Source organism: Pinus tabuliformis, chromosome 7, assembly GCF_031772625.1.
Source record: "Pinus tabuliformis cultivar Carrire ecotype Pingquan chromosome 7, CPIR1, whole genome shotgun sequence".
Classification (NCBI taxonomy): domain Eukaryota; kingdom Viridiplantae; phylum Streptophyta; class Pinopsida; order Pinales; family Pinaceae; genus Pinus; species Pinus tabuliformis.
The window spans coordinates 263653933-263669723 of NC_142293.1; the positions used below are offsets into that span (position 1 = coordinate 263653933).

General features: G+C 39.5%; 2 pseudogenes; one reads left to right on the forward strand and one right to left on the reverse strand.

The window, feature by feature from the left end:
• Positions 1-1671: 1671 nt before the first annotated feature.
• On the reverse strand, positions 1672-7336 carry LOC149246864 (polyadenylate-binding protein 8 pseudogene; annotated as a pseudogene).
• A 212-nt stretch (positions 7337-7548) lies between these two features.
• LOC149246865 (purple acid phosphatase 2 pseudogene) lies at positions 7549-7920 on the forward strand (annotated as a pseudogene).
• Positions 7921-15791: the final 7871 nt, after the last annotated feature.

Consider the following 15791-nt stretch of genomic DNA (forward strand, 5'->3'; position numbering starts at 1 on the left):
GTCCTTCCCCAGAGATACAACATTATATCGCAGATCGACCCCCCTGAGTTCTTAGAGTATGCAGTGACTGCATGATATCGGCCTTTGACGTTAAGAACTGCTGATAATATTTAAGTGTGAGCCCCGAGAATTTTTCGATAGCCGGGAATTTTTATATTTTTTGGTTTGTTGGGATTTTCCAAGGTAGACCTTCAAAATGCTCTATCTTCTGCTCCAGGAGTCCATTTTTGGACTTCCATATACAACCGGAAATCTCTTTCTGATTACTACCCAATGGGGAGGGTATGATTCAACTCTGATATCTTTTGTGGACTGGGGAAGGGGCTCCAAACTTCACTGCTCTTGGGAAACTTTGACCATTTGAAACCCGCAATGCAGTGAGAACCAAAACTAAAAACCATGGGTTGAAACAGTAGACCATTAAAAGCTAAAATTATGTGTGGAAATTTGCTAAAACCAATGTGCAATTTTAGCTTGAGGAACGCACATGTGAATTTTTTGAATAAATTCATTTTATCATGTAGAATTAAAAATAAATTAATTTAGCAATAGGTAGTTTAAATATAATCAAATAATTAAAAGATTTTATATAATCAAATAATTAAAACATTTTTTCTTTGGAAAGAGAATAGATTTGAAAAAAATACCTTTGTTTTTACAAAGCATTTCTAAAAACAAACATAAACTTTGAACAAAACAAAAACTTTTGGATTGAAATTTTAAATTTGAAATGGTCATGTCTAAACACAAACACACACACATAAGTTTCATATTCACAACTAATCCATAGTGGAGTTGCCATTATTGTATGGTAGAATTTGGGTCATGTAATTCAAACCAAAAATATTCCATAGTTATGGATTGCTACACAAGCAAGAAGTCAAAATTGGAACCCACTCATCCCCAAAGCATGTAAACATGTGATACAAGACTAAAGAGAAAAATTTAACCAAAAAATCGCTGCTAAAGAATCTTCACTTTAATTGTTAAGAGTCTTTATTTTAACTCAAAGAAATAAACCCAAGGGCCAACTTAATATAATGTATAAATATCAATTTCTAAGACTAAAATGCATAATTAATGAGACCAAACATATATATATTACAATCAAAATATAATTAAACACTAAAGAGTAGTAATGTAACTATGATGGAGGTGGTGGTTGGCCATGTCCATAACTTCCACGATTGGACATGGGGACATCAAACATTGGTTGGTTTAGTCCATAACTTCTTCCACGAGAAAAATTAGGTGGTATCATGTCAATTGGGTGAGATAATATAGGACGTTCAGGAGGTGGTACCATCCCCATCCCAATTGGATGATATAATATAGGATGTTGAGGAGCTGGTACCATGCCAATTGGATGAGATAATGTATGACCTTTGGGAGCTGGTACTATACCACTTGGATTATATGATATAGGACCTTTGGGATTGCACATGGGGACATGGGCACGAGTTGTTGGTTCCATGTCAATTGGATTAGGCAACTCGGAGAAATGAGACTCTAGCTTTTTTCTTTTCTCCTCTTTTTGTTGGGAGAAATGAGACTTTAGCTTTTCTCTTCTCTCCTCCTTTTGTTGGGAGAAATGACACTGTAGCTTTGCTCCTCTCTCGTATTTTTGTTGAGCCAAAGCAACATAAAGAGATAATATAGGACATTCGGGATTCACATGGGAACATGGGCAAAAGCTGTCAGTTCCATGTCAATTGGATTAGGCAACTCGGAGAAATGAGAGTGTAGTTTTTCTCTTCTCTCCTCTTTTTGTTGGGAGAAGTGAGACTGTAGCTTTGCTCTTCTCTCGTCTTTTTGTTGAGCCAAAGCAACATAAAGAGGCCTACCCAGGACAAATTTCTTATTCATTTCTACCAAAGCTCGGAATGCATGATCAGGTGATGAAAATGAGAAAAATCTTGAACCTTTACTATGTCCATGAAAATCCCTCATTATCTTGCATGAGGTGATTGTGCCATAAATAGAAAACAGTTCTCTCAACTTGTTATCATCTATGCTATCATCCAAATGTTTTAAATAAAGATTCGTTCCAGATTGTTGTCTCAATTCAGAGTTCTTCAGTGCTTTTCCGACATACCATTCTTTGCCATCAAGTTTCTTGCCATTTAAACTCTCAATGCACTTTGCTGCATCATCGACATTCTCAAAATTGACAAATACAAAACACTTTGACTTCCCTGCTACATCTCTCATCACTACCGCACTGATAATTGTCCCATACTCATCAAAATATTTCCTTAAATCTTCATCATTCATGGACTCTGATAAATTGTTCACAAAAACATTTTTAAACTTGCCTTTTCCTTTTGTTTGTTGCTCTGGCTCTAGCTCTAGCTCTGGTTCCTTTTTCATTTGTTCTCTATCCTTCTTTTTCGCCAGCTTCATTTGTTCTCTCTCTTCCTTTTTCATAAATGAACCAACATAAATGTGACTATCATTTATCAAAGTACCATTCATACATTTAATTGCATCTTGCACTACTTCGTCTTGCTCAAAATGCACAAATCCATCCCCTTTAGATTGCCCTGATGCATCTGTTGCAATTTTGGAAGAAAGAATGGGTCCGAACACAGAGAATTTGTGATAGAGGGTTTGATTGTCTACTACTTTGTGAATATTTTTAATAAATATGTTTGCCGACCCACACTTGCGGATAGTGGGGTCACGGTGTGAGTACATTATCCAAATAGGCTTTCCATTAAAGGGTGTAAAATTAAAGCTGCGTAAAGCCTCTGTGGCATCTTCAACAGTGCTGTAATTGAGATAGCCATATCCCAGAGAAGTCTTGGTCATGGCATCTCTACAGATGTGAACACTGACCACCGGGCCAACCTGCTGAAAAAGTTCCTGAATCTGGGCATCGCTAACATTGGGCTCCAGATCCCCCACATACAGAGATTTGGGCCGTACTGATTCATTCTCTTTCTCGCTGCCCCCATTAGTAATAACTTCCTTACTGTTACTGCCATTATTAATAACTTGATGATTCTCTCGCCCATTATTAATAACTTCACTGCCATTAACAACTGCGTGTTGTTCTACGGGTTGGACTTTAACAACTGCGATTTCTGCGAGTCTCACGGCAGAAAATCGATTCAATCGAAATAAAAATATTCAAAACCCACCACTGATGTTTTGATCTTTTGGTTCTTAGTGGCAGATTTATCGATTTTGCAACGTAATCAACTCCTTCCTTCGCACAACCTGTTTCAACCTAATCAACTCCTTGAGTGGTGATATACAACTCAATATTGAGAGTGCGGCACCAATTTAATCGTAGTGGTGATATATACATATTTAAATGGGGTGGACGGAGATTTATTTCCAACTCTTGGGTTTTTCTTCATGAGTCGGCCGTGTAACTCTTGGGTTTTTCTTCATGAGTCGGCTAGCTGGCATTTGAATTGGAAATTTGAATTGTATTTCCAGCGATATTATTTTCGCAATATAGTTGGAAAACGGAATAAAATTTGTATTTTCCCAAATTCAATAAAAAACGCCATTATGAAAGTAAAAATTTGAACAATTTAATTTTAAGTTAAATTAATTAATATAGTCTTTAATTGAAGCACAATGTAGAGATTGCAAATTATAGTCTTTAATTGAAGCAGAAGGCACAGATTGCAAATTATAGTCTATTTATATCATGGAAAATGACAACCATTTTATTTAATTTCTACAAATAAAACATGGTAAAAACCAGAATAATTGGTTCACCACAAATAAAACATGAATAATGGCTAATGGTTAGTGAGGTATGAGGACATTCCCATTGTATAGAAAGGCCTTTCAGGTCAAATGTCGGGTTCACAAGCAGAACTTCTATGTCGTTTTCCACTGAGTTCATGGGGGATGATACAAGGGACTGGGGGGATGGTGGGGATCCGTGGGGAGGGGAGGTTGTAGGGCATGAGGGATTCTCAAGAGTCTTCAGCAGGTTAGGATGTGGTAGAGGAGCCAAATTCACAGGGGTCATCAAGGAAGCAGAGAGTGGAAGAGGCAAATTCCTGAGAATCAAAGGAGGGGCAGTGTGATGGGGTATGTGGGGATGTGCATGCGGTGGAGGTGAGGTAACCAAATTCATAGTTTCTGAGTCTGTTGAATCAAAAGGGGGGATGCGAGGGGAGGACGATCTAGCATTGTGGGAAATGGACAATGGATGTTCCTTAGATATCAAACTAGGAGATGAGGGGATTGTGCAAGGAGAGTGTTTTATTGGCGACAACCACTCTCTAAAATTTTCCCTCTGCTTATTTTTGGAGCCTCTTTCCTAAATCACAACACATCATCTCGCATTGACTAAGGTACTTGTGTTTTCATTGATATTTATCTTTTTCTTTATGGATCGTATTTGCTTACTTGGTTTACTATCTAACCCACAAGCTGATCTCTTGACTTGGTTGTAATTTGGTTCTAAGCCAGCCTTGCTAATTTGTGCAATCCTAGAGCAGAACCAACCTTGCTCTTAGGAAATGCACAGTTCAAGCCAGCAGTGAGCGTCAGCTCCAAAATTGCGCATGTTAGACTGAGTCTTCTCAGTCCTCTGTCAGAATCAAATTCACCAAGGTTCATTTCTCGTCATTTGCAGTCATCAAATGCCATTTTGGTCAAAAAGAGTCATTTTAAATTCTTGAGTCCAGGGTTTCGTCTCCAGAAGTGTGAAATACCGCTTGCAGGCCAGATGGAGGTTGAATAAGTCTCTTACTTCAAGAACTTCATCATCAGTAATGCTCGAAAATGATCCTTCTCCAAAACTCTGTTTTGGAGAAGAAATCGACAAATTTGTTTTTGTAATAAATTTGCATTTTAAAGTCTTCCATCATGGAGTACTTCGAATGTAGGCCCTGGTCATCTTGCTAGGTTCGAAAGCTCCATCAGTCTATGTAAACAAGAGGAACAACAGCGAAATTATGATTCAGGCCCTATAAAGTAAACATCCTACTGCGATTTGTGCCCTGTAAACTAATTTGGGATTTTTCCATGGAGCACAATGGAGCTAATCATCTTGTGGACCCATTGATTCAACATGAGGATATCAAGAGTCTACAGATAACTCAAACGGAGTGGTGGTTCCATAAGTTGGATTATTGAAATTAAGAGTGAATCGCATTGCAAAGAAAAAGGCATGCCCAATTTGATGGCAAGTCATTTGTATGATGCGAGGTACATCGAATGGGACAACTGAAATTGAAGAAGTTACTCAATTCAATTCTTCTACCACAGGCTGCTTCTTTTCTTCTTTATAGCGTATTCAAACGAAAGTAGTTCAGGCCACGCGTGCTCGGCTTTTGATTATTGTGGAGAAATGGCCGGTTCTTGTACTGCTTTTAAAACAAAAATGTATTACATAGTCAGCATGTTCCTTACATGTTCATTAGAGCTATAAATGCAACAGTTCTTTGGACATAACAGGCCTCCCAACTACTGGTGGTTTGTCAAAGAAGTTGAAGGCGTTACAGGTGTTATGATGGTAGTCTTCATGGCAATTTGCATTCGTTCTGGCCACTCCGTGGTTCAGAAGGAATAAACTTAATCTTCCAAAACCATTGAAAAGGCTCACAGGATTCAACGCTTTCTGGTATTCACACCACTCATTCGTAATCATCTATGTGCTGTTGATAGTCCATGATATATATCTGTACCTCAGTCACAAATGGTACAAGGAAAAACGACATGAATGCACCTTGCAGTTCCGGTGTTGTTATATGGTGGAGAAAGAACTCTGAGAGCTTTCAGATCAGGTTACAAATCCGTTAAAATCCTTAAAGTAGACATCTTTCCAGGAAATGTTTTGTCTCTTCACGTGTCACAACCGCAAGGTTTCAAGTATGAGAGTGGACAGTACATGTTTGTCGATTGCCCGATGGTATCCTCTTTTGAATGGCATCCTTTTTCTATTACCTCAGCTCCAGGAAATGATTACTTGAGTGTCCACATCCGAACCTTGGGTGATTGGACAACAGAACTTAAGAGGATATTCCTTCTGAAACAACATCAAATCTAAACGAAGAAAACAAGAGAATCAAGGATGAAATTGGCCAGCGCGGCACATAGGATGACTGGCGTGGCGCACATGGGCTGCGCGGCACATTGGGCGCAGATTCACCGTGCATTTTTCCTCTGGCGCGGCGCATCGAGGACACGCCGCGCACTGAGCAGCCTGCGCGGTGCACACAGCCAAGGAGCCTGAGAATTGCCCAGATTCACTCCAATTGCCCAAAAATGCGTGAATTCCCCTTGGGACAAACGTTTGAGGATTGCACTGAGCTTATTAATCGACCAGGGACCTCAAACTCTAAGAATCGCCTCTAACTTGCGTCAGATGGTTGAAGGCCTTGTAACTGTTTGGGAAGAAAATTCATGTTCTGGGGTCTCTCACTGCAAAGTAACGCCTCTATCTTACATGCGGCACAACAATACTTGCAATATGCTGATGCTTGCGGCATTTTTCTCAATATGTCATTCTTTCCACAAAGGCAGGCGAATGGTGTAGAATTCGTTTCCACTCATTTTTCACAACAGAAGGAATTTAGCCACAATGCTCGATTGGAACAACAACGTGGAACTGTATGGAAGATGTGCAATTGAGTTTTGGTGAAAGCGTTGTAAGCAGATGAGTTGGAGAAATAGAGGCCAAAATCCTCTTCCTTGATGTCAGAAAACCATGAAGATGCACACTGCAGATAGGAGCGCCCTGACATTGTCGACTGTGTATTTTGGTGGCTCAAAATGATGTCACTGCCACTGGACACAGTAAATCCATAAAAAAGGAAGAAAAAAAAATAGGAGTATCGCCATAGAGTATGCTTGTCATCGTTGTATTACAAATTGTGTTTTCTGTGGCTTAGTTGTTTCATTTGTCAGATTGCAAGCTTGCAATAACTCCATGAAGTTGAGGGTGGATAGACAAATTTTACCAACAGTCAAAGATTTTGGAGTTCGAACCTTCATTGTTTGACCAGCGAGTGATTGGCTGCCTTGGATCCTAGCAAGGGATTTGGTTTACCAGCCTATCTCTCTGTCAATTGATTTGAAGTAAGAAACCAGTTATAGTTGCAGAACTTCCAGAGTTTTGATATCCAAATTGCAGAAGTGCTTCATAAATTTGCAAAGCTTTGAAGTCAGAAACTTGTGCAGAAATTGTCACGTCTCGACCGGTTCTCTTCAGATCGATCGGAGGAGACAATTTCACATTGGAACAATCTATGGCAAAAAGGTGATCTATGTAAAATGCGGTAGAGGAATGTGGAATGCAGGTGTAACGACTCAGATGATGTCTGATCTGTTTTAATATAGTTGGAGTTGTGCATTTTGGCATTGCTGGCAATGCAAACAATTCTCTTTCAATAAACGACACAGAGGAGGCGGCCTCGAATGACACAAGAGTTTACGCTCCTCAATATGCGTGGCTTAACTCAGAATTCATAAAGGTCAATAGAACAGAAACACCATGGTTGATTGTTCTCATGCATGCGCCATTATACAATAGTTACTACGACGCCTACATGGAAGGAGAGGCTATGCGAGTCCATGGCTATGCGAGTCCAATTTGAATCATGGTTTTTGAACTACAAGGTTGATATTGTTTTTGCAGGTCATGTTCATGCCTATGAGAGATCTTATCGTTATTCAAATGTGGCTTACAATATAACTAATGGGAAGTGTACACCTATATTTAATCCTGCTGCACCTGTGTATCTTACTGTTGGCGATGGGGGAAATATGGAAGGACTTTCATCAAACTTTACAGAGCCACAACCCAGTTATTCAGCGTTTCGGGAAGCAAGCTTTGGCCATGGAATTCTTGAAATAAAAAACAGAACACATGCTTACTTCAAATGGCATCGTAATGAAGATTCATACGCTGTAGTGGCAGACTCCAAGTGGTTATATAATAGATAACACTGCAAAGAAAGAAGATTTTCAAGCTCGTTAGAGCTCAGGAAAACCGCCGACGACACAGGACAGTTCAAGGAGTTGTGCAGGAAATTGTCAAAGTGATCTTAGCTCGCAAGAAGATATAACGTGTGGAAAGATAGAGGTGGAAAAAGCTCGCTCTCGCCGGTTAGCCACGGCATTGACTGTAACAATTCACCAGGTTGAGGAGATGCCAATGCTATTCCGGTAAAATCAAGTTCAATACGAAATAAAGTTGTTGGTAATGAACCTTGCGTAAGAAAGTTGTTGGTAATGACATGGCCTCTCAAGTAATGGAGTCAAATCGGAGCATTCCTTCGAGATGAAGGTTTATCCGATACGACCCATGAGCTAAGCTTGAAGATAAAGTAAGAAAACAGTGTCTGGTGTGTACGCATGCCCTGTAGAGGCAGATGGAGCAGAGTAATCTCAAGACACAGTGCACAGCCTTGGAATGAATATACCCCAAAAAACAACATTTGCTGTGACTAGGAGACCGGGATTAGAGTGATAGCATAACAGAGAAATGGCGCAATTAGCAGCAGCAGCATCCACAGTGCATAGATTGAGTTTGGGGTCTCAAGGACTTGAAATATCGGCGCAGGGGTTGGGTTGCATGGGCATGTCTGTGTTCTATGGACCTCCAAGGCCCAACGATGAAATGATATCTCTCATCCACCATGCTGTCTCCAGGGGCATCACTTTTCTGGAAACTTCAGACATTTATGGCCCGTTTACCTACAAAATCCTCATTAGAAAGGCCATTAAAGGGATAAGAGACAAAGTCCAATTAGGTACAAAGTTTGGAATCAGCTATCCAGATGGAATGCCAGGGAAGGTGAAGAGCCAGAAACCGAAAAGCCAAAATTTAAATCAGAAACATCTACCAGGGCAGAGAAACAGGGTTCGATTTCCTGTTTTTCACTTCAGTTATGATCTGCAGCTACAGTTGTCATCTTTTTATTGATCTTCAAAAAATTTTCAAGTGGAATAATGTAACACTGTTCTATCTATAGAGCAGATGGATGGTTCATTCCCTATCCTCAGGATTTTAGTTGAAACGGACCCTATTCTCAATTGATCTGTTTCCCATTCCTGACGTCTATTCATTGTATGAAAAATTATGTGTCAAGGGTTTTGAGTTCTGAGCAAAAGTGTGGGAAGAAAAAACCCAGCACTATCACTGTACAGTTTTGACAGAGAAATAATTAGATGGTGCAACTCTGATTTATAAGATCCTTGCAGTATGAGTTTTGGCAATGTGTTTTTCTCTCTATTTCATATGTATCATGTGTTTTTTTGCAGTCCATTCATGATTGTTTCCAGATGAATAATTTCAAGTGAGAAAGGTAGAATTCAGTCATTTCTCTGCCTTGAGGAAGTGTTCAGTCTTTATGTGTTTTCTTCTGCCTAGAAATGATTCATACATTAATGCCCTTTTCAGCTTTCTTAAACAGTATTTTCACCCCATTTTTCAATTCGATTGCTAAAATCTCATGCTTATCTTGCCTTATGAAATATCTTGTGCCTTTGGTTAAATCTCTGTTCATGCTATCCTCGTCCCATACAACTTAGCAACTTAGTCATTAAATCAAATATCCCTCATTCAAATTCATTTACTAGCCTAAAATCAGTTCCCATTTTAAGTCATCTCGCACCCTATTGCTCAATTTATCGAGATTGACTGGAGAGAGCCCTCTCCTGTCCTCGTAGGGCTAGCTACGAGGATGAGCTTGGTTTGATGTTTCCTTGAACCTCACCTTCATTCAGCTTGAGGCAGATTCGAGCGCTAACAGTGCAGACCCAGCTAAAAGCTTGCCTTCAAATGGGAAACTGTGTAGAGCATGAGAGACAACCTAATTCACTCAGCTCTAGAATTGCGTAGAGCCAACTTACAAATTGCCTTTAGCTAGGAAGTTGTGTAGAGCTTGAGAGGCATCGCAAAGCCACTCAGCCTAGAAATTGTGCAGAACCTACTGTGCTCAGAAACTTCTCAGTACATGAACCAGAGAGTTGCCCAGTACTTCCTAGAAATGCACAATATTTCCGGGCAGTGCATGGTAGTTTTCTTGAAAAGAAAGAAGCTAAGAGGAAAAGCATCCCAATGAAGTAGGGATGTATTATTAGTTTCACAAAGGTGACACATTTCCATATTTAGAAGTTTATGCCAAGTGTCGATGCTCTCATTGATCTCAAGCATACGTGTCATGAATTCCATATTTCTCAACTTTATGTAATGGGCACATCTAGATGTCACTTATACATTCGAGCATCAAGCTCTAGCTTCCTTAGGAGATGAAGGAGCCATCAGATCATTGTCATCGCTTTTAGGGGTGAGTTTTTCTTTTATCGCCTTTTGTTGCTTTTTTTGTCTCTTTTGTTTGTTTAGCTTGTGAGAGTGTTGTTTCACTCACTTTGTTTAATGACCACTAGAATTTTAACTTGTCTTGGCTTGTAGAAGAGTCGTTTCAAGTTATATATTGCTTTCTCAAGTGTCGCATGAGTTTTTTCCGTTTTTGCATGAAGGGTTGCCGTTGCGGCGACTCCCTTCAAATGCTCTATGTTCCTTCTATTTAATTGATTTTTGCACTTGTTTTACATGCATACATATACACTTAGTCAGATATGTACTCATGCTTACATTATCATTCAGATTTTCTTTTTTGCACACTCCCTATGAACAGGTCTTGGCTCCTCTTACCTGGATCTCACATCTCACTACATGGAATGCACAATTTGGGAGCTCCAAAACACTGCCATGGCTTTTAGAAATGCGCAGAGCCTATCACAGGTTGGATCGAACTATGCACTATGCAGTTCCAGGAGCCAGCCTCCCACCTTGGTCATTGAAACTTCATAATGCACAGTCTCTGCCAAGCCTTGTCTTATACTGAACTTTGCATTGCACAGTTCCATTCATCAAGCTTACACACTGATTACTGGGACTGTGTAGTGTGTAGTTCCCACAGTCAGTCAGTCACCCCTGTCAATAAAAATTGCGCAATTGCTCTCATTAGATGCTTTGGTTGCTGCTTGATCATGTTGTAAAGTTAGATTTGTAAGAGCTAATGTTTGCTTGCCATGAGTGTCCTTTCTGTCCTACAGGTACCACACTCATGAAGCACTTCTCTCCAGCAATCATTGTACCATGGCACCAAAGAGATTTGTTTCAAGAGTGACCACTGAAAGAAATACTCAAGAAGCAGTTGAGAAAGGGCCAATTTACTTGCTAATATATGTAGATTCCCAACTGTTTATAGAAAAGGAATCAACACTAACATGGCAACAAGACCAAAAACAATGGTCGAAAGTAGCATCCAGTACAGGATTAGGGAAGGCAAAAATTGCTGACATAATAAAGGGAGAACAAAGCTGCAGAGTGAAAGCAGATCAATCTTCATGCAGACAACTTTGATAGCAGAATAAAAAGGAAGAAAAGGACACAGACAACAGAGCGAAGGCAGAGAGAAAATTTGAGCTTGCAGGTAGCAGAACTGAGATCTCAGCAAGAAGAACAAGGGTCTAAGAAAGAAAAGTAGCTGAGAAGAAAAAACATGAATAAGAAAAAAGTCCAGGTGAAATAATAGAGAAAAAAATGCCAATACAGGTTGATAAGCCAGAACAACCAAGAACTGAGGATGAGAGTGAATAGATGCAGGTTCCCTCACCAAAGTTAGAAAGAGGAATGTCAAGGGTCACCCCACCCTTCGTTATAAATAGAACCTCATTACTCATAGAATAGGGTTTTGGAAGCCAATATTTTGTCAACGGATTGCTTAGAGAAGGCTTGGAGAGTATTGTGATGAGCCTTGGATTCTCCACAACGTAGAGCAAGTATACTTCTTTGGAGGAGTAGGTGGTGTTGACTGTAATGGTCCACTATTGGGGATAGTGGTTGTCAATGGTCTAGGTATGGATGGAACTTTCACTTAATAATAATATAACTAAGCCAACATGTTTTCATGCATATGTTGTTATTGTAGTTGGACTATTCTCATTGCTTTAACAATGTATGCTATTTAACTTATCCATTTGTGTATGAACTATTTTGTATATGATTGTACGAATCTTGTTGAAGATGTTTTGTTAGATTAACCCATCACTTTGGTTTTTGGACTATTCTACTTTCTAGCTTGTGATGTCTTTCTGCTCGTGTGTTCCTTTCAGGTTGTGTATTATTACAGGCTTCTAAGGGACACACTTCCTTTTCCCCTCTGTGTGAAATAACCCCCATGAATCTCACTTGACTCACCGCAAGGTCAGACACTTTCTTCCAGCCAAAGCTATATTACTTACCTTTGTGCACTACTGCAGCGAAGGTGATACTTTACTATGCACTGTTGGGAATCCTACTCCAAACAATTTGAGGTCTAGTTGGGACTTATTAACGGAGATATCTCCTTGACATATTGGTGGGTCCAAACGTCAACAGAGAGGTACCTAAAAACTGTTTTCGATCTGTGAGAAATATTCGACTTTGTACATCAATACCTCATCCATGATGTTTTATAGGGTACCGTCCAATGCCATCATAAACCCGAGCCCCACCACCCACAACGCCTTTGTTCCAATGTCTTTTGAGAGAATTGTGCCATAAGATGACCTATATGGTGGCAAATTAAACATCGAAATGGTATACACCAAAAATCTAGTCTCTGATGTATATGGATTTTGTCCCAAACCAGATTTATATTTGTAGGAAGGTCCCCAGTGAAGCCACATTCTATCAGAATCTAAACTACCATTTTGTCCTTAGCCCCTAAGCACTTTGGATCCACATATATGAATTTACCAATTTCATTTCCAATGTCTATAAACACCCTTTTGGTCCATAATTCAATGGGAAGTCCAGGAAGCTTCACCCAAATCAAATTATTGTGAGGGGTGTCCCTAAGAGGGTTAAAACTAACATACCAAGGTTGAAGTGACAAAACACCATGTTCTCGAAAACACGACAATTTGAGGATTTTTTCCAGGTCCTCCTAGCGTAATAAGTGGACGATGAACCACGATTTCACAAGTTTTATGACTGTAGGAGTGTAACCAAGGAGCGCTTTCCATTGTGTTGAAATCAATGTACGCATCTCTTCTTCCTGTAAACCCGAGTAGTAACAGTGCCCCACAAGTTCTCTTTTCTATAGGTTGATCACCTGGTCCAAGAGGAAATCATACCCAAAGCTTAGAAATTGTGTCTGAGGAGATGTTCCGATCCCATGGTGTTGATGTCTCGTATTAGGAGCCCAAGTGGAGTCATGGGAGTTCAAAAGGTGTGGTAGTTCCACACGTGAGGCAATTAGAAGGCCCACCTTAGCCAACTGTATTAGATTATTATTCGTATTCGGTAGTAATGATGTTGCATGTCTCTCTCTTGACATATGGGTGACCGAATGGGGATCGAGATGGGAATTTCACTTAGCTATTTGTAGTGTCAGAGAAGGGCCAGTTGGATGTGCTAATTCAACCTCCAAAGTGGCTCTGATGAATGCCTCATGTTCTGAGTTGTCCGATATGAAAATATATGATAGGTCCATAGTCCCCTAGGTGGAATCAATGGGGTAGGGTGACCGATCCAACGTGAAGGGGTAGAGTAGGTAGAAAGGTATAGGTGTGAGAGGTAGGTATGCTAAGGAGGTAGATGAAATCCCCAGCTGGGACATATGGTTGATAGATATGAAAAGTACAAGTTTAAAAAATACCTCAGGAAGGATTCAACAAGGGTCCAAGTCCCATCAAGTGCAAAAATGGTCAACACGTAGCACCCACGACACATATACCCTTTCATCTCTAGTTACATTCTATAAAGAAGGACCCAAAGTGCATCTATGAAATAAAGTGCAAGTATCATCCCGTGCAACAACAACAACAAAAACAACATCCCAAGAATGTTCACCATCGATTACAACATCTGAAACCAAAATTTTTGCAAGGTTTGGAAATGGTGAAAGTGTCTATCCACTTCTGCTAGAGTGTTGATTAATTAGTGGTATCTAGACACGATCTATGGTCTTGTTGTGATGTAGGGAAGACAATCTTAAGGATTTAAATCCACAGAGGCATATGGTATCTAGAAAAATGTTTTGAAATGGTTACAAATGATACAATAAAGGTTTTAGATATCTATGAGGAAAATTATGACAACATGAAAGAATTCAGATGTAAGGATGTTAAACATGTTCGGCGAGGATGAGGGGGGAAACCTGTAGTACACTGGCCAGATCATAAGCCATGATATGGTCTCATGTGGGATAGGAAGTGTGGATAACCCTAGTTGGGACAATATTCCAGATGCACCAAAAGACCAAAGTGCAGGAGAGGGCCAAAAATGAGAAACACCGAGAACTGAAGTGTTCCAATATTCAAAAACCCCGCAATCATGGACAAAACTTATCCATCAACACTAAATTTATCATATAAATAATTGAATATTTCCCCTTACAACGAATATGGAATGCATACAAACCCAGTCCCCTAGTTATAAAAAAGGCTACTTGGAATCCTGGAAACCACACACTGCATCGTGTCTTGACCTGCTACTCATTATACTTTGGGAATATTGTTGCATTGTTAGTGTCAACTTCAGGTCTTCCAAAGTTTTTCCCTTCAATACAGGGATATCTTTCTCGTAGAATACATAGCCCCTAGTAACAACCAACTTATGAATGACGTGGAAGTACGTTGCTCCATTGGATGTGAAATAACATAGGTTAAAGTGTTTGTTAGTTTATATCATTTAATAAAAGATATAATTTAATATATTAAAGAGTTTGTTAATTTATATCATGTCAGATGTGAAGACATTGCAATTGATGTCTCACGCTTTATGAATTCATAGTCTAACAATTGGGATGTACTTTTTGTGATGTGAATTGCAAGGCAATTTTTATGCCATAAGGTGTTTCTGTTTGAAATGAATTCCCTTATGTTTCATAGTGTAGTATCTTGCACTGTTGATTTGATGTTTTAGACAACTAAAAATATTTTCATCGTCGGATCATCATAGGCAATTATATTAAGTTTGTTATTGCTATGTCTGTCTACAACAACTCAAGGCACCAGGCGCAATAGAAGCTTTGAATGCCACCATATTTCTCAGGATAACCTCTGTGTTACTATCTAAATTTACTCTGGGGAGGTAAAGTATGGTCATTTTCTCATCATATTTTATTGTGCTGATATCGCCATCAGTAGGAGAGAATTTCACTCCCGCCAAATGTAAATTAGCCATAGAAGGAATATTCAATTCATGTGGAGAGGGTTTTATGATCTTAACAGATGATTCTTCCTCAGTTCCCACTGCATCTTTTTTAGGTGTTTTAAACATATTCAGTATAAGAAGAAAGGGAAACTTCATCAAATATTGCGAAGGATTCCAGTTCAACACTCACTGAAGTAACATTGTGAGAAATTGAGCGACACCAATGTTCATAGAAGAGAGAGTTTGATAGGGCATACTAAAGGCTTCTTTAATGGTTAAACTATCTGCTAGATCAAGTGAATCATATTTTTCCTCAATTAGAGTTGGAGTAATGGTTGACATGTCCGCTGGATAAGGAGCGTCCTTTCCTTCATCAAATTGAATTGGAACTTTATTGTCAGAAGAAGGGACAATACAATAGTACAACACCTCCAACATGTGCCACCTTTCGTTGATACAAATATTTCCGGTCTTTGGAAACTTGAAACTAAAAGGTAATAGTTCTTGAACCATTAGGCACAACACGTTGGAGAGCCTCTCCTCTGCCTTGGCTTCAGAACCCAACTCCAACTCCAAAATTGTTTTCATTAGGAAAAGTGGCATCTGATTTTCGAGCATCATCAAATCTCTGAGAACATAGTTGTAGAAGGAATTGGTGCCA